General features: G+C 48.7%; 1 protein-coding gene and 1 long non-coding RNA gene across 2 annotated transcripts in view; both read left to right on the top strand.

Moving 5' to 3' along the window:
* Positions 1 to 18100, top strand: part of LOC137428599 (uncharacterized) — a 230778-nt gene that overhangs the window by 128737 nt on the left and 83941 nt on the right. The gene's annotated exons all lie outside the window — the stretch shown is intronic.
* On the top strand, positions 10763 to 11039 carry LOC144892276 (uncharacterized). The gene is made up of 2 exons (XR_013623489.1): positions 10763 to 10890; positions 10997 to 11039. It is a non-coding gene; the product is annotated as an uncharacterized LOC144892276 (long non-coding RNA).

Raw genomic sequence — 18100 nt, 5'->3', positions numbered from 1 at the left:
TCATACTTGGTAATAGGTCAAACAATAATAAGAACACAAAGGGGGGGGGGCACAAAGTGGGGAGGGGGGGGCCTGAAGCCCCACAATTATACATTATTTTCTAGGTCAGTAACCTTCGTTTTGACATTTCCGTGCCTGGCCTGTCCGGGCCTGTTTCGGTTGTAGTCCGTCCTTTGTCATTGAGTACCGCTCTCTTGTGAACCATCGTCGTCTCCTGATTTGTATAAATCTACATTCCCTATATAATAGTAGTTGTGACAATTTTTTTTTGAGGCATTTCATAAAATTAATTATGAATCCATTAAAAGCAATTTTTTCCATAGAGCGGGATGACCCGAACCACGTGTTCCCGTTTTCTCATCAAGATCTTTCTTTGTGCCCAAAATAGACATTATTTAACAATATATATTCATTCTCCCCATGAATCTGAATAATCACCAATCAGACAGGATCGATTTATCCTTAAAACATATTGCAGAAACCGCAGGAAAATGAGGTGTAATGAGAGAGCAAAGGTGATGAGAGTACCTGATTCGAAGTGTACAGGGCGAGAGTACAACAAACACATCCAGGTAGTGGAGTACATAATTTGACATGTACAGAGCGAGTGTGTAGAAGACACACAACTGTTCTTGTGCAAACTGCTCCAGTTCTCCAAGATCTGAAGGGTGCCTTCTTCCAACTGCTGTTTTCAGATCTTCCCACAGGTGTTCAATGGGATTTAGATCTGGACTCATTGCTGGCCACTTCAGAACAGTCCAGCGTTTTGTCTTGAACCATTCCAGGGTACTTTTTGAAGTGTGTTGGGGTCATTGTCCTGCTGCAAGACCCATGACCTTTGACGGAGACCCAGCTTTCTGACACTGGGTTGAACATTGCACTCCAAAATGTCTTGGTAATCCCCTGATTTCACGATTCCAGGCACACATTAAAGGCACCTCGTGCCAGAGGCAGCACAGAACCTCCTCCATGTTTGACTGTAGGGAAGGTGTTCTTTTCTTTGAAGGCTTCATTTTGTTTTCTGTAAAAATGGAGATGATGTGCTTTCCCCAAAACCTCTAATTTGCTCTCATCTGTCCACAGGACATTCTCCCAGAAGGATTTTGGCTTTTGGTATCGTTTCAATCTGAAAAAATCTTACAAAAAATCAGACCTATGTTTTGTACGCACCTCTAACTTTAAAAAGATGTTTGGGTTAAAAAAAAGTGCACGTTATAGTCGAAGGTTGATGGTAATTGTTATCATGACATCTTCTACCTTCCTCTTGCGGGTGAAAATTACAAAATTTGCACTTGGAACCAGAAATAACGAAGCCCCATTTTTTGGTCCATTGCTTGATCCTGAAAATGTCAGCCTGGATTGATTTGGCTGTGTAAGTGAGATTCCTGCCCTGGGCCCATATTGCAATGCCGTTTGCAAACAGAGACTTTCAGCTCTTTCACGAGCCTCGATTCAGTATACAAAAAAAACAAAAAAAAACTGCACAGACATTCTGAAGAAAAGGCAACATCATTGATCATTATGTAAAAAGACTACCCTGGGGGATGCCATTATCTATGAGAAATACGGAGGACGGGACTACCCCAACTCACACTTGAAAGGATCTGCCAGACAGAAAGTCCCGGATCCACCAGTAGATTCTGCCCTTGATACCTCATTAGTGACTTGTCCAGAAGACCTTCCCTCCAGAGTGTCTCATTGTCCTTGTGGATGTCAAGGAGCACTCCCAACACGACTTGTGATCGGTGAGATATTTCCTGATATCATTGGACAGTGAAGCTATATGGCCTGTGGAGGAGCGACTCCTCCTGAATCCACTGTGGTACCGATGCAGCATGTTGTTTTTTTCCAAGAAGAAAATCAGCCGTTTGTTCACCATAGTCTCCATTAGTTTGCTGATAACAAATGTGTGCTTTTGTACGGTATGAGGATGGATGTGTGGGATCTTTACCTGGTTTGAGAATGGGGTTTGAAAGTGGAATGCTTCCAGGGACTGGGGAGAATTCCTGAAGACCAAACCTTATGGATGAGCACAATAACAGACATCCAAGACCCTATTTTACATGTGCTTGAACATTGAATGAGTTGGGGATTCGGGGGCAGGAGCACTATTCTTGGACCTTGAGATGGCTTGCTTGAGTTCTCACAGCGAGAAGTCCTGGTTAAGTGGGGAGCTAGCAGGACCAACATCACTGAGAATGGCTTTTTGCTGGATGGCGAAATGAGACTTATCCTCATTGGACTCCGAGTCAAATAGCATGTCTCCTACTAGATTGGAAAAATGGACTCCAAGGCCTTGTCCCAGTTCGAGTGGACTAACTCGTCACAGACAAGTTGGGGGATGGATCTCCCTCCACTTTTGCTTCCATACATGCTTTCGCCCTTCTCCGGACAGAGCGGAGAGAGGCGTCCTGATAGATGAGCAGAAGGAACGCCAAGAAGCTGTCTTGGCACGTTTAATTACCCGCTGGGCTTGAGCTCTTCTCCTTTTCAACTCGATAGCATCTTGGGGCAGCAGAGATTTTTCTTACTCTTTTGAAGGTGGCCCTCCTGGCCCAGATGGCCTGCTTACATTCATCATTTCACCAGGGGACTTAAATTGTCTGACCGACAAAACTTTTACAAAGAGGGATAGACCCATGTAGTGTAGCAGCATAGCAAACCTGTTGTGCATTTTGTGATACAAGCACCAATTTGGCACAAATGTACATTAATATGTTGCGAACATTTTCAGATATTGGGCCACTTGAAATTCCGTAATTTTTTTTTTCAAATTTTTTCAAATTTCGTAATTTCAAATTTTTCGGGTGACACCGTCACAATTTCGGTCTTCGAGGCCGGCTGATATAGTGGGGCGGCTTAGCCCAAATATTCAAAAGAATTGTGCATTTTGTGATAAAAGCACCAAATTTGGCACAAATGTACATTAATATGTTGCGAACATTGTGTGGTCAGCAATGAAGACGAGAGTCTGAATTACATGTATGCAAAAGACCTTGTGAACCAGTGAAGCAAATACACGGGTAAGCATGAATTAAATCTAGGGCATGATATAATTTCCATGATGTTTACCTCTACACTCAATGGTGGAAGGAGGTAATGTTTTGATCCCAGCTTGTCTGTATGTCTGTTTGTCTGTTAGTCCACAAAATTCCAGACAAAGCTTGTAGTAGTGGTAGTTGTAGTGGTAGTGGTGATAACAGAAATTGTTATATAGAACTGAACTTATATTATTATTATATGCAGAAAATAACTTCATTTCTATATGCCCTGCAGTGGACAGGTTAATTGGTTTATGCACTGAAGGGGTCACCCTGGTGTGCACTGCTGTGTTCTGCCTCACTGAGTTGTTCAGGTATGATGTACTCAGCACAAGCTTCCAGTCGGCCCGGAGGTGGGGGTGCGGGGCCTGTCACGGAACGTCAAAACAAACGGCCTGCCGGGGCCGCCCAAAAGTCGGGCGTGAGGGGCGCGTCCACTAATGGAACGCCTCTCGCTTCCCAGATCGAGGGCCACGTGGTCAGGAGAACCTCGTCCCTTCCGGTCACACTTTGCCTATCGGCCGGCCTCGAAGACCGAAATTGTGACGGTGTCACCCGAAAAATTTGAAATTACGAAATTTGAAAAAATTTGAAAAAAAAAATTACGGAATTTCAAGTGGCCCAATATCTGAAAATGTTCGCAACATATTAATGTACATTTGTGCCAAATTTGGTGCTTGTTTCACAAAATGCACAATTCTTTTGAATATTTGGGCTAAGCCGCCCACTAATGAGCAATGTGGTATATGGCATTGAAAAAGTTCATTTTAATTTATATCAACACATATGTATATATTTTAATGGATATCATCCCAGACAAGGCATACAGCCACTGTAGGGAAGGGGCTTAGAGAAGGTTAGAAAAAGATACAGATAAAGCAATACAAAATAAAAATATATAATAACAAGAAAACATATTGAGACACAGGAAGACACAATAACAAGAGACACAGGAAGTAGCAGAGGTTGGGTAAAATGCAATTGAACCTCAAATATGTCGGAAGTATGAACTGACATTCCTCTTAAAACCATGTAGATCGTAGGATAATGGGAAGCATGTTGCAGGTAGTGAATTCCAGAGTGAGACAGCACGAAGGATAAAACTATCTGCATCGCCCTTCGTTCTGCATCTTGGATCGGCTATAGTGTATGTGAGTGCGGAGATGGCAAACCGAGTCTTACATCCAAACACTCGAATGGGAGGAAACAAGTCAGAAAGTCCAACAGAACATTTGCCATGAAAATATCTGCAGAACAAACCAAGTGGCAATCGACCTACGGTGAGAGCGTGGTTGAAGAGCTGCGCACATCTCCACACCAACCAAGTTGACAATGCGTTTCTGGAGCCTATCAAGTAAAGATAAGTGGCAGGCTGGTGCTCCAGCTTGCCACATTTGGTTTTGGGCCAAAAAATAAGGTTTTGGGCTCCCACAAGGAGAGTGCAGAAGGTCCCGATCCCAGATACGATTATTGAATTTAAAAAAATGTTTTCATTCACATCAGGGTATTTTGAGTGGGCCTCCCAGACCTCCCTTTATTTTTTGTTTAATTAAAAAAAATACAGATCCTGAGATCCATTTGGGGGCCCCCCTCCATTGGGGGCCCGGGGGGGAATTTTAAAATAGCTCCCCCCATCCCCCCTCCCCCCTTCGATACGCCACTGCCAACAGTACTCCATGAGGGGACGTATAGTTGCCTTCTACAGGTACAAAACAGCCTCAGGAGGTAAATACCTCTGTGCTCGATAAAAACAACCAACTCACTTGGAAGCACTCTTGGCAATACCAGAAATGTACTTATCCCAACGGAGGTGAGAAGACATGTCAAGCCCAAGAAGCCGAAGCTCCAATGAATCTGTTAAGGTTGAAGACCCCATGTGCACCGAAGGGAAATACCTGTTTCTGGAGCTAGATATGGACAACAGTTTAGTTTTCTTTGCATTGAAGGTTACCAGCCAGTCGTGCCCCCATTTCAACACATTCTCTCAATTATTGTCCAGAGAAACACCAACCTCATTACGTGTGGCATTCAGTGAATCAGCAGATGTACAGCAGAGTGAGGAATCATCAGCATACATGGCTAGCTGAGATAAAACATTATCAGGAAGATCATTGATATAAACAAGGAAAAATGTGTGACCAAGGACAGAATCCTGTGGAACACCAGAATTGATGGAGCAAGGAGGAGAAGATTGACCCTCAAGTACAACCTTAATCTTGTGATTTGTAAGGAAAGCTGAGATGATTGAATGCATCACTCCAGATGCACCATATGACTGAAACTTGTGGAGCAGCCCCTTGTGCCAAACTTTATCAAAGGCTTTTGAGAGATCCAATGCAACTAATCGAGCTTCACCCTTGAGCTCTAATGCCTTGTTGAGATGAGCCGTAATTAAGGATAGCAGATCACCAGTAGAGCGAGAATAGTGAAAGCCAAACTGGCAGTCAGTGAGAAGTTCATTGTCCTCCAGATGGCTGAGATGTTGTTCATTGATGAAGCATTCAAATACCTTATTACAGGAAGCATGCTGATGGGGCAATAGTTAATTGGTTCAGAATGCTCACCGGCACCCTTGAAAACATGGACAAAAGAATCCACTTTCTATGATGAAGGAAACACTGAAGCAGACAACACATGTTGAATGGCTTGTCAAGAATCGGTGACAGTTTGGGACAACACATCTTCAACACAGTCACAGGGATTCCATCAGGACCAGTCGCTTTTGAGGCATCCAAAATACGAATAATTCTGGCAACCCTCTGTAGTGATAACTGGAACAAGAATATCAGAGTCTGTACGAGATGGAAAATCAGAAATAAGGTGTCCCCGATCATTGAGTGTTGAATTGGAAACAAAGCAGTGCACAAAGCGGTTTAAAGAATATTAAGGTGTCAATATTCTCGTGAGTGAGCTCAGATTTGACTACCTCGGAGCAACGCTTTGGGAAATTTGCCCATTTAGCCTGGGAAAGATTCCATGAGGGGGTCCATCCATATCGTCTTCTTCCCTTTCCAATTTGAATTGGGTGACCACTGGCAGGTGGCCGCTACCCAAGCTGTCCGGAAGGACCTATCATTCACACCTTGCTGCTAGAGAAGCGGAGACATAGGTGAGATTGAGGGTAGAGGACTGCTCAGAGGATGAATTCACAAATGTCCCGCTACCATCATTTAAAAGCACCAAATCAAACTCATGAATTATCTTCTCAATACAAACCCCATTGCTGTCCATACATTTGGAACCCCGAAGGGTGTTGTGACTGTTAAAAGCACTGTACCAGAGGGTTGGCCCTTCACACCTGCGTAAAACCTCCTGTGGAGAATCGGGGTTCAGTGGCTCGCAAGGCTTGTAGAAATTAACAATGGTGAAGGTCTCCCTCGAGCAGGGAATTGCGATCACATTGCATTCCAATTCAACATATTGAATCATCAGTCAGTTACGCTGTGAGAAATACCAAACCTGACAAACACCCCACATCCACCTCCTACCCCACTAGATATATCCTTGCAAATGAAAGTGTAATCAGGAATCCTAAATTGGATATGACCTTTTAACCAGGTGCATTGGACATATATGATATCTGGTTTAACAGTGAGATCACTTAAGAATTTAATAAATTCGGCTCCATGGCCCTCGGCATATTCAGCGCCCCTAGGTCCTATCCCCGCAAGCTGACCGAGCGGTTTTGGGGAACTTGAACTTTTGTTTTTATGCAAGCAGTGGAGGCTCCAGAGTTTGGACTGCCACAATGCAGCTCAGGGGAGCTTGCAACCTGATTCGAAAAATGTCAAGCAAACAAAATGAAATACAATCAATTTACTTCAAAGAATGCAAAACGATACAATAAGCAAATCATATCAGTACTAGTGCGTGCCCGTACGTGCGGGGAGGTAAGTACGTGGACATATGTACGTTGACGTACGTACCAAAAATAAGGCCTCACTGTCCGGAAGTTCGCATATCGCAGTTACGATTAATCGCAAATTAGTTTTCATGGCCAATTCTTCAATTAGCGCCAACATATTTTGCCATTTTGCAATTTCATCGCAAGGAAAAGCACAAAGAGAAGGGAACAACAAACACACACGTGGTTCCTTCGCTGTAGCTTGACCGTACGTGCAAAGAAAAATTAAAACTTTTATCGTTCCTTTGGTCTTCGCTCTCGTCCTTCGCCATTCCTTCGCTCTCGTCCTTCGCTGTTCCTTCGTTCACGTACAAAACGTATGTGTTTGCTAAATAAATGGCCATAACTTGGTAACCACTTGTCCGATTAATAGCAAACCTTGAAAAGGCACATCCTCAGGTCCCCAGCAATATACCTGGCAAGTTTCACTTAGATCAGACCAGGGGTTGTCGAGAAACAGCGGTCACAGACATACACACAGACAGACACACAGACACACAGAGATTGCTTGCATTATAGAGAGACTAGGACGTGCCCGTACGTGGGTGCCCGTTCCTTGCCAAAAAAAAAAAAAAAAGTCTTCGCCCATGCATGCATGGGCGTGCCCATGGGCCCATGGGCGTGCCCGTAAGTGCGTGATGTGACCGTACAATGAATGTATCGTCCCGACGCCGCAGCTCGGATGGCGCTGCAGTTAATCGGGCCTGTATCGGCAGAGTTATTATAAACGTGTACTACAATCGATCGTACCTTACAACAATCAACACAGATTGCAACGTCAAATAAATGAATACGCTCTCAAATGTGCCGTCCGAGGCAGCGTCTGCTCGCCACGTTCGGCACACGTGATAGCTCGCTGCTCTCTGATTGGTTGAATCGTTTTTTGGACATAGCTCGGTAACTACTTCTCCGATTAATATGAAACCTTGAAAAGGCACATCCTCAGGTCCCCAGCAATATACCTGGCAAGTTTCAAGTATATCGGACCCGTGGTTGTCGAGAAACAGCGGTCACAGACAAACACACAGACACACAGACATACACACACACACACACACACAGAGATTACTGGAATTATAGATAGATGATGACGGAATTAATTAATGAATCATGACAGACTGAAACAAGAACGGCACTCAGTCGAGAGCATACCTCCGCCTGGTTGGCCAAGTCACTCAGTGGTGAAGAATCACTTAAAAAATTATATAAATCTCATATCCGAATCCATATTCAGATCTTCACCAAAATGGAATATATTCTTATTTGTCACATACATAACCTGTCCAAGTTTCATCCAAATCCATCCATAACTTTTTGAGGTGTCCTGCCATGTATCGTTTTTGGCCCTATCTCCCAATGGTGAAGAATCACTTACAAAATTCAACAAAAATGATACTAAATGATACTGGTTCACTTAAAATTAAAATGACAAAACCTATGTTAAAGAAATATTCAATAGACGAGTCAAGAGGAGGATTTCTCCTGTTTCTAATTCCTTTATTTGCTGGTTTAGGTGCGGCGGGAGCATTGACTGGTGGTATTTCAGCAGCGGTAAAAACTGCTAACGAAAGGAAGGCACAACTAAAAGCTCAAAAAGAATTGGAAAGACATTACAAGAAGTTGGAGAAACAAATTAGTGGAAGTGGTGTAATTGTAGATTTTGCTCAAAAACTTGAAAGTCTACCTGAAAAAGCTAGATTGTTGGTTGGAGATATGCTTGCCTCTATCGCTCAAGCGGGTGTTAAACTAACTAAACGGGGTAATGGATTGTATCTTTCTCATAAATAAATGGATAAATGGTTTAAACAATTTGGAAAGAATACAACGTCAAATATAGAACTAGCTAAGTATTGTAAAACACTAAAAATTGATAATGTGGTTATTTGTATGAGAGATTAATTAATACATATAAATAAGAATACAAAGAATATTATTATGAATTTAGACACACAGAATGGTTCTCATTGGGTTTGTATTCATAATAGTCAGGATAAATATTATTTTGATAGTTATGGTATGCCACCACCTGTTGAAATAATACTATTCTTACAGAATGGTGTTTATCAAACATTTCAAGTTCAAGAAATTAATTCTAAATGTTGTGGTCAATTATGTTTATATGTATTATTTCAACTCAACAATAATGAAATTTTTTATGATATCATTTTTAATCTAATATAAATGACTTATGTTGGAAAAGATGGTTCTATCTTTGTGGAATCCTCTCAGGATATTGATTTATCAAATTATTATACAAAGGCACAGGCTGAACGACAAAAATATAGTATAAGTAAAAATATTAATATGAAGAATACTTATAAATTAATCAATTATCCAAACCCTACAGATGCGAATGACTTAATTAGATTCAGTGATTTATCACAATATATATTTTTAAAGAAAACAGCACGTTTTGTTAAACAAGTAAAATTTACAACCACAACACCTGGTTATACTGACCATACACCTTTCCTCATTGAATTTAACTACCTGCTTACAATTGAATTTTATAAAGAAGGACATATAGTTCATATGCGAATTAATAAATGGGGGTATGATATGCCTGATTTAGGGTATAATTGGTATTTTTCAATAAACTTAGAAGACCTACATGATTTGAATCAGTCTCGTAAAGAAGAATATTATCCGCTTGGCGAGGATAAGGATTTATGTGGAAGTACAATTAGTAAACAACAAATACATGATTTTAAGAAAAGAAAAATATATGATAGTATAGCGATGGTTAGCATGACAAAGAAGGAAGGTAATGAGATAAGGATAGAAAGCCGAGGAATACAAACCGATTTGGTAGTGGTAAGATGGGGTGGTATTACCTGTCATAATATTAATCTCACATATATTTCTGATACATAAATGGCAGGAAGAAGACTACAAGAGAATTATAATTTTTGTATTCAAGGATACCTACAAGAAAAGGATGCTCGGTATTACATACCTTATGATTTGGAGCATATACATGGGCATTTTGTCATAAAGAACTGGCCTTATACTGATATTGCTAAACCCACAAATAGAGACTTGTTTAAAATATTAAATAAAAATGAACTTCTCAAAGTTATGAAATATAAAACTCTTTTAGAAATCATCAACAAATCTTATTGGTATCCTATTATGAGAAAAATAATTATTGATACAAGAATATCTCAAAATGCAGATGAGTATATGTATAATATTCTTTGGGGTTCAAATTCAAGGGTAGTAAGGGAAGGAGTTGAAGAAGAGAAGGAGGAAAGAGAGAAGGAGGAGAAGGAGGAAAGGGAGACAAAGGAGAAGGAGGAGAGGGAGAAAAAGGAGAAGGAGGAGAGGGAGGAAAGGGAGAAAAAGGAGAAGGAGGAGAGGGAGAAAAAGGAGAAGGATGAAAGGAAGAAAAGGAGAAGGATGAAAGGGAGAAAAAGGAGAAGGAGGAAAGAGAGAAAAAGGAAAAGGAGGAGAGGGAGGAAAGGGAGCAAAGAGAGAGGGAGGAAAAAGATGGAAATCAGTGAGATTCGTAAAAGATTGAGTGTATTACAGCAAATAAATCAATCTCAACGCACCGAAGAGGAAAATAAAGAATTAACGACTCTTACTAAGATAATGATTTTAAAAATGGTTGAGATGAGTTCAGCGAGGAGATTTACATGAAGAAGACAAAGGTCATATAGTTGATGATGTTGGTGTTATTGACTTTAGTTAGTTTTTATTTGTAAATAAATGGAGGAGAGAGTGAAGGCATTCCTAAGGATTCTTTATGTTTTAATAATTAAGATAGAAATGTGTATGTTGAAAACCAAAAAGGTTTTGACACTGTGTGGTGAAATTGTACCAAAGTTGAACCCAGGTTTGGTGCTCCCTTAAACCGCTGGGCGGTGTCTATAAGACCTCGGACGTCCGCGACTCGAGGCCACTCCTGCGACATCATTATACAATGCCATGTAGAATTGAATGGTACGTACCCGCCTATATTCTAGGTTTGCTTGCATTGACTGATATATTCAATCTTCTCATATGATGCCTAGATCCTGACATGTATGTTGCTTGATGTACTTTACAGGATGATGTACAGATCTGATTGAGATTAAACCATACATATGGAACACGTTGTGAATCTGGTTGATTTCCACAACACTTAATCTCAATCAAGATCTTCGGGAATGGTGGGACACGAGTCTGGCGATGGCCGGATGAACGCTGATCTCAGACGAGCGTTTCCCGACATTCTCCATGCTCCTGCGCGGCCCACCTCGGAGAAGAATGACCAGCTGAGAGCCCATCGAGCCAGCTCCAGCCACGGAGCTCCGACGACTCTCGCTGCCGGTCTACCTCGACGGGACCGGAAGCGCAAGCATTTTGCGGAACCGCGCCGTCAAAGCGCGAACTGCTCTCCTGGGGCCCGGACGCCGGAGCAGGCGTGACGGACTCCGGCAAGGCGCCTGCTGAAGGAGGCCACTGGGAAATGTCCTGGGCCGCAACCCCGTCGGAACGACGGACCCGCTTGGCGCCGAAGGTACGAGTCTAGCCTCGGTTGCTCGAAACGCTAACGGCTCCATCCGAGAGAATCATCCTAGATTTGCGTGCCTCGGCCCGAGATGAGATTCCCATGCGAGTGATCACGACTCCCATGTCGGCCATGGCTCCACACGGCCGGCACACTCCGACCACTCGCTGCTCGGTGGAATCGCCTCCACCGCGCGGGCCGAAACACTCCGACCACTCGCTACTCGGTGGAATCGCCTCCTCCGGGTAGGGTAGGCCGGGTAGGGTAGGCCGGGTAGGCCGGCGGCTCCAAGCGGGTCCGTCGTTCCGACGGGGTTTTGGCCGCAGGATGTTGCCCAGTAGCATCGTTCTCCAGGCATCCTGCCGGAGTCCGTCACACCTGCTCTGGCGTTCGGGTCTCAGGAGAGCAGGTCGCGCTTTGACGACGCGGTCCCGCGAAAAGGCTTGCGACGTCCCATCTTTCGAGGCAGGCCGGCAGCGAGAGTAGTCGGAGCTCCGTTGCTGGAGCTAGCTCGACGGGTCCTCCGCTGGGCATTCTTCTCCGAGGCGAGCAGTGCAGGAGCGATGTCAGGAGAGGAATTACGATTAAGTGTTGTGAAAATCAAGATACAACAGCAACCCATAAGGTAGGTAGGTTTAATCGTAATTCGTTCTCAGCAGCATCTAGAGAGAAACCAATAAACATTGTATTAATATTACATACAGGTGAATACAGGTGCGGACAGGTGGTATGACTATAAAAGCTTTGATACATATAGCAGAATCGTTACCTTTCTATGGAAGCCCAGAGAAGCTCTAGAGTTACATCGCTAGAGTTACATCGCGGTGATGGATCTACATCGCCTGTCCGCGCTGATATATATATAGGAACCGAGAAAGGGTCGCGTAGCAGCCATGAGGCGAATAACATCAGTGTCGTAACTTGGATGACGATTTCATCACAGGGTCCCTCGTACAAGATCGTGTCGATCTCCTGATAGGGTTTCCTCGTACAAGATCGTGTCGATCTCCTGATCGGGTTCCCTCGTACAAGATCGTGTCGATGTCCTGATATGGTTCCCTCGTACAAGATTGTGTCGATATCCTGATAGGGTTCCCTCGTACAAGATCGTGTCGATGTCCTGATCTGGTTCCCTCGTACAAAATCGCGTCGATGTCCTGATCTGGTTCCCTCGTACAAGATTGTGTCGATCTCATGATCGGCTTCCCTCGTGCAATATTGTGGGGTCTCGTCTCATTGTCTATTACAATATATTTTGAACACAATGTGTCACGTGTGCTACGGATGACGTGATGACGTGATCACGCAGAGGGAGAGAACGGGACGTGGCTGGCTTGAGTTTGAATGGATTAAACGATCGCTCTGATTATGCTGTTTGGAGTTACGGTGTTTGGCTTGCTCCTTCATACTTCAGAATACAACAAATATCGTGTCCATCTCCTGTGCCGGTTAATCGATTCCGTTCGTTGTAATCGGAGGTCGAACAGACATTTTGATTCATGAGCAGCTTCGTTAATGTACGATTTTGAGGAGACGTTTGAACCAACCTCTCTTCCCTTGGATTTTTGGTTCATGAGTTATCAAGTGACCACTATATTCGTAATGTGTGTGCGTCTGTCTGTGTGTTTGTGTGTCTGTCGGCAGCATAACAACCCGATGATATCTGATCTTGATGAAACTTGGGTGGGAGGATGATATTGAAGCGTGGTGCTGCGCACACACAACTTGCTTGCCAAAGAGGTAGGCCACAACGCGTTTGTTAAAACCAAAGAGTCTTTATTTCGAAAGCTCGAACTGCAGCACGAAGCGGGCTCGAGCTTAGAGCCCGCATATATGTACCGAGGCCACGCCTATTCCCCGGGCGTGGCCGATCGGTCGAAGGGCGGGGCATGTGCCATCGGTCCCCGCCTGGGCGTTCGCGCCCCCCACTGGTGCGCGGAATTATTGCCCCTTGTGCCCGCCACACGCGCCCCCCCCCCCCCAGAATTCCCACGCACCTGAAGGGTGAGTTTGCGGGGAAGCCGGATGACCCGGCCGAAACGCCCCCTGGCGATGGGTGCAGGGCTGGGGGGTAGCGGGGCTGGGGGGTGCCGGGGGTCCGACCGCCAGGGTGCGGCCTTGACGCGGAGGCAGAGCTGCTGGTGGGGGTGCCGGGGGTCCGACCGCCGGGGTGCGGCCTTGACGCGGAGGCAGAGCTGCTGGCGGGGGGTGGTCCGGATCGAGGTGGGCCGGCTTGAGGCGGTCCACGGAAATGTGATCCGGGGCACCGCCGATGTTGACCGTGAAAAATTTGTCCCCGGTCTCCAGCACGCGGAAGGGCCCGTCGTACGGGGGCCGTAGCGGTGCCAGGTGGGCGTCGTGCCGGATGCGCACGTACTTTGCCGTGCGAAGCTCCGGGGCGACGTGGGAAGGCGGCAACCGTGGTGTGCCGTTGGCACCGGGGCGAACCTCCGGGCGGTCTCCTGAAGGGTGGAGCGCTGTTGCACCGTGGACCAAGGGGCCGTGGAGTCAGGGATAAATTCCCCCGGTACCCGCAGTGGTTGCCCGAAGACCAGCTCCGCTGAGGACGCGCGCAGGTCATCCTTGGGCGCTGTGCTGAGGCCCAGCAGGACCCAGGGGAGTCTGTCGACCTAGCCGCCGTCGTGGAGGCTGGCCCTGAGCGCGGCCTTCATGGAGCGATGAAAGCGCTCGCACAAGCCATTGGCCTGGGGGTGGTAGGCCGTGGTGCGGTGTAGTTTCACCCCGAGCCCTTGCGCCACCGCGGCCCAGAGCTCCGGGGTGAACTGGGGGCCGTGGTCGGACGAGATGTCTGAGGGGACACCGAACCGGGCCACCCAAGTGGCGATAAAGGCTTGCGCCACCTCCGCCGCAGATGTCACCGCCAATGGGACGGCCTCCGGCCACCGTGTGGTGCGGTCGACCATGGTGAGGAGGTGGGTGAACCCTCGCGAGGGGGGCAGAGGTCCCACCAAGTCGACGTGCACGTGGTCGAACCGACGCTCGGGCACCACAAACGGGGCCAACGGGGCCTGGGTGTGGCGGTGGACCTTTGCGCGCTGGCACACGAGGCACGTCCTGGCCCAGTCGCGGACATCCTTCCTGAGGCCATGCCAGACGAACTTCGCCCCGACGAGTTTCTGGGATGCCTTTGTGCCAGGGTGGGACAGGCCATGGATGGCGTCGAACACTGGGCGCTGCCAGCCAGCGGGCACGATGGGGCGAGGCCGGCCGAGGGAGACGTCGCATAGGAGGGCCGTGCCCGCGGCGTCGAACGGCACCTCTGTGACGCGGAGGCCCGTGACAGCGGTCTGCAAGGCCTAGACGCCGGGGTCGGCGGTCTGGGCCTCCGCCATCCGGGCATAGTCGACCCCGAGGTGGACCGCGTGCACGACGGACCGGGAAAGGCAATCCGCCACCGGGTTGTCCTTACCCGCCACGTGATGGATGTCCGTCGTGTACTCGGACACGGCTGAGAGGTGGCGCTGCTGCCGTGCCGACCATGGCTCAGCGACCTTGGCTATCGCGAACACAAGGGGCTTGTGGTCAACAAAGGCCGTGAACGGGCGGCCCTCCAGCAGATGGCGGAAGTGTCGGACCGCCAGGTGGAGCCCGAGCAACTCGCGGTCGAAGGTGCTCTACCGGCGTTCATGCGGGCGAAGCTGCCGGCTAAAAAACGCCAGCGGTTGCCAAGCACCACGCACCCATTGCTCGTGCACCGCGCCCACCGCGAAGTCTGACTCGTCGGTGGTGAGGGCGATCGGGCGCTGGGTGCGCCAGCATGGTGGCGTCGGCCAGAGCCAGCTTTGCGCCCGCGAACGCCACGGCCATCGGCTCCGACCATGCGATGTCACCTTTGCCCGGCTTGCCCCGAAGGGCCTCGTGCAAGGGGCGGAGGAGCCGGGCGACGTGGGGCACGAAGCAGTGGTAAAGTTTACCATGCCCAGGAACTCCTGGAGCCCCTTGATCGTGCGTGGCCGCGGAAAATCCCTTACCACCTCCACCTTGGCCGGTAAAGGGACGGCCCCGTGCTCGGTGATGCGGTGCCCCAAGAAGTCGATGGTGGCAATGCCGAAACGGTACTTGGCGGGGTTGATGATTAGGCCATGCTGGCCCAGGCGTTCGAAAAGCGTGCGGAGGTGGAGCAGGTGCTCCTCCCGGGACGCGCTCGCGACTAGGATGTCGTCCAGGTAGACAAACAGGAAAGGTAAGTCGTGCAAGACGCTATCCATAAGCCGCTGGAACGCTTGGTCCGCATTCTTCAACCCGAAGGGCATCCTTAGGAATTTGAAGAAGCCGAAAGGGGTGATGACGCCGTCTTCGGGACGTCGTCAGGTTGGACGGGGACCTGATGGTACCCCCGGATTAGGTCCACCTTAGAAAGCACGGTCGTGTTTGCCAACCGGGCGGAAAAGTCCTGGATGTGTGGGACCGGGTAGCGGTGGGGGGTGGTGGCATCATTGAGCCGGCGGTAGTCCCCGCACGGCCACCATCCCCCCGCCGTGCTTCGGCACAATGTGCAGCGGCGAAGCCCAAGCGCTGTTGGAGCGCCGTACGATCCCCAGCCGCTCTAGCGTGGCGAACGCCGCTTTCGCGACGGCGAGCTTCGTGGGCTCGAGTCGGCGTGCCCAGGCATAGACCGGCGGCCCGACCGTGGGGATGTGGTGCTCAACCCCGTGTTTAACGGCCACCGCTGAGAAGGTGGGCCGCGTGAGGGCCGGGAAACTGGCGAGGAGGCGGGTAAAGTCGTCCGCTGCCGGAAGCGTGCAAACGAAACTCACCGGGATGGAACCTTCCAGCAAGCCGCTTGGCAAGCCGCTCGGTGAGCCGCTCAGTGAGCCGCTCAGTGAGCCGCTCAACGAGCCGCTCAGCGAACAAGCGAGCGAGCTAAAGGTTTCAGCCTGGACGAGCCGTCTGCGCTTCACGTCGATCAACAACCCATTTGCACATAGGAAGTCCGCACCAAGCAATGCCATTGGCACGCTGGCGGTCACAAACGACCATTGAAAGCGCTGCCCTCCGAACCGCAGGGAGAGGCAGCGCTTTCCGAATGTGCGTATGGGTGTACCGTTGGCGGCAAGCAACGCGGGGCCCCGGCACGCGGTTCGCTTGTCGGATGCGGAGGCGGGTAGGACGCTTACCTGCGCTCCTGTATCGCAGAGGAAACGGCGCCCGGACAAGGTGTCCGTAATGAACAGGAGGCTGCCGGAATGGCCGACGCTCAGGGCCGCTAACGAGCGCCGGCCCGGGCGTTTCCCGACTTGTCAAAAGAGCATGGCGGGCAACACTTCTTAGCCTCGTGGCTGAACCTGGCGTGGTAATAGCACCAGGATTGCGGGGGCGGCGGCGGCGGCCGCGGTGTTCTCGGCGGCGGTGGTGGTGGGCGGGGCGCCGCAGCAGCCACGAGGGACGCTGTAGCCTCTGCCCCGGGATCCACGACGGCAGCACCGTAACTCGACCGCGTGTCGCAGGCCACGAAAAACTTGTTGGCCTCTACGGCGAGGGCGCGGGGTTCCCTTATTTTGGAACCGGCCAGCGCGAGGCGTACCTGTAGAGGTAGCTGGCGTAGGAAAAGCGCCCAGAATAAGAAATCCGGGGCTTGGTCACCCAGCAGCGACAGCATAAAATCCATCCGCACGGATGGTCGTGTGTCGCCGAGTTAGGGAAGGTCCAGGAGGCGGTCGGCCCGTTCGATCTCAGTGAGGCCGAACGTGGCGATGAGGAGACGTTTGAGCGCCTCGTACTTGTGGACGGCCGGCGGGTGCCGCAGGATGGACACGACTCGGGCAGCAGTGCCGGGCCCGAGGGCGGCGACCACGTGGTAGTAACGGGTCTCGTCCGCCGTTATGCCTCGAAGCTGAAATTGAGCTTCGGCCTGCACGAACCACACGTCGATTTGTGCTTCCCAAAACTCTGGGAGTTTTACTGCGATGGCGTTGGTGGCCATGGCGCGTTCGGTGGTCAGCGACGGCTAAACCAAATCGGGGTCACCAGTGAAGTGTGGTGCTGGGCACACACAACTTGTTTGACAAAGAGGTAGGCCACAACGCATTTGTTAAAACCAAAGAGTCTTTATTTCAAAAGCTCGAACTGCAGCACTAAGCGGGCTCGAGCTTAGAGCCCGCATATATGTACCGAGGCCACGCCTAGTCCCCGGGCGTGGCCGATCGGTCGAAGGGCGGGGCATGTGCCATCGGTCCCCGCCTGGGCGTTCGCGCCCCCCACTGGTGCGCGGAATTATTGCCCCTTGTGCCCGCCACAATATCATGATGTCGTTGTGTCCTGCCTCGAGTGGGCATATTGCGCCCATTGTGGGCTTTGGTGCCCATGGTGTCCACAAAATGTCTTTTTAGGGGGTAATCGAGTTCAAGCTACATCTTATCCGAGGGGTTTGGTGGAATCTGACAGGGGTTTCGATATTTGGTTCGGTGAATGTCATGTGTCTAGCCCCACGGAGCTCAATTTTTCATTTTCGCCCCAAGGTCAAGGTCACAAGGTCACAACATTTAGAAAAGTCGATTTTTGATGGTTTTATTACATTGTTCGCTTCCTGATAGGGTGAAATGTCGTACATGATCTTATATTATCACATACATCATGAAATACAACTTTTCCAACAAATTTCAGAATCTTAGACCTTTGACCTCTGAAGGTCACAAAGGT

Source organism: Myxine glutinosa, chromosome 5 (genome assembly GCF_964187855.1).
Source record: "Myxine glutinosa chromosome 5, kmMyxGlut1.1, whole genome shotgun sequence".
Classification (NCBI taxonomy): domain Eukaryota; kingdom Metazoa; phylum Chordata; class Myxini; order Myxiniformes; family Myxinidae; genus Myxine; species Myxine glutinosa.
Note: the sequence above shows the minus strand (reverse complement) of the source record. Positions and strands in the feature narration are given on the sequence as shown.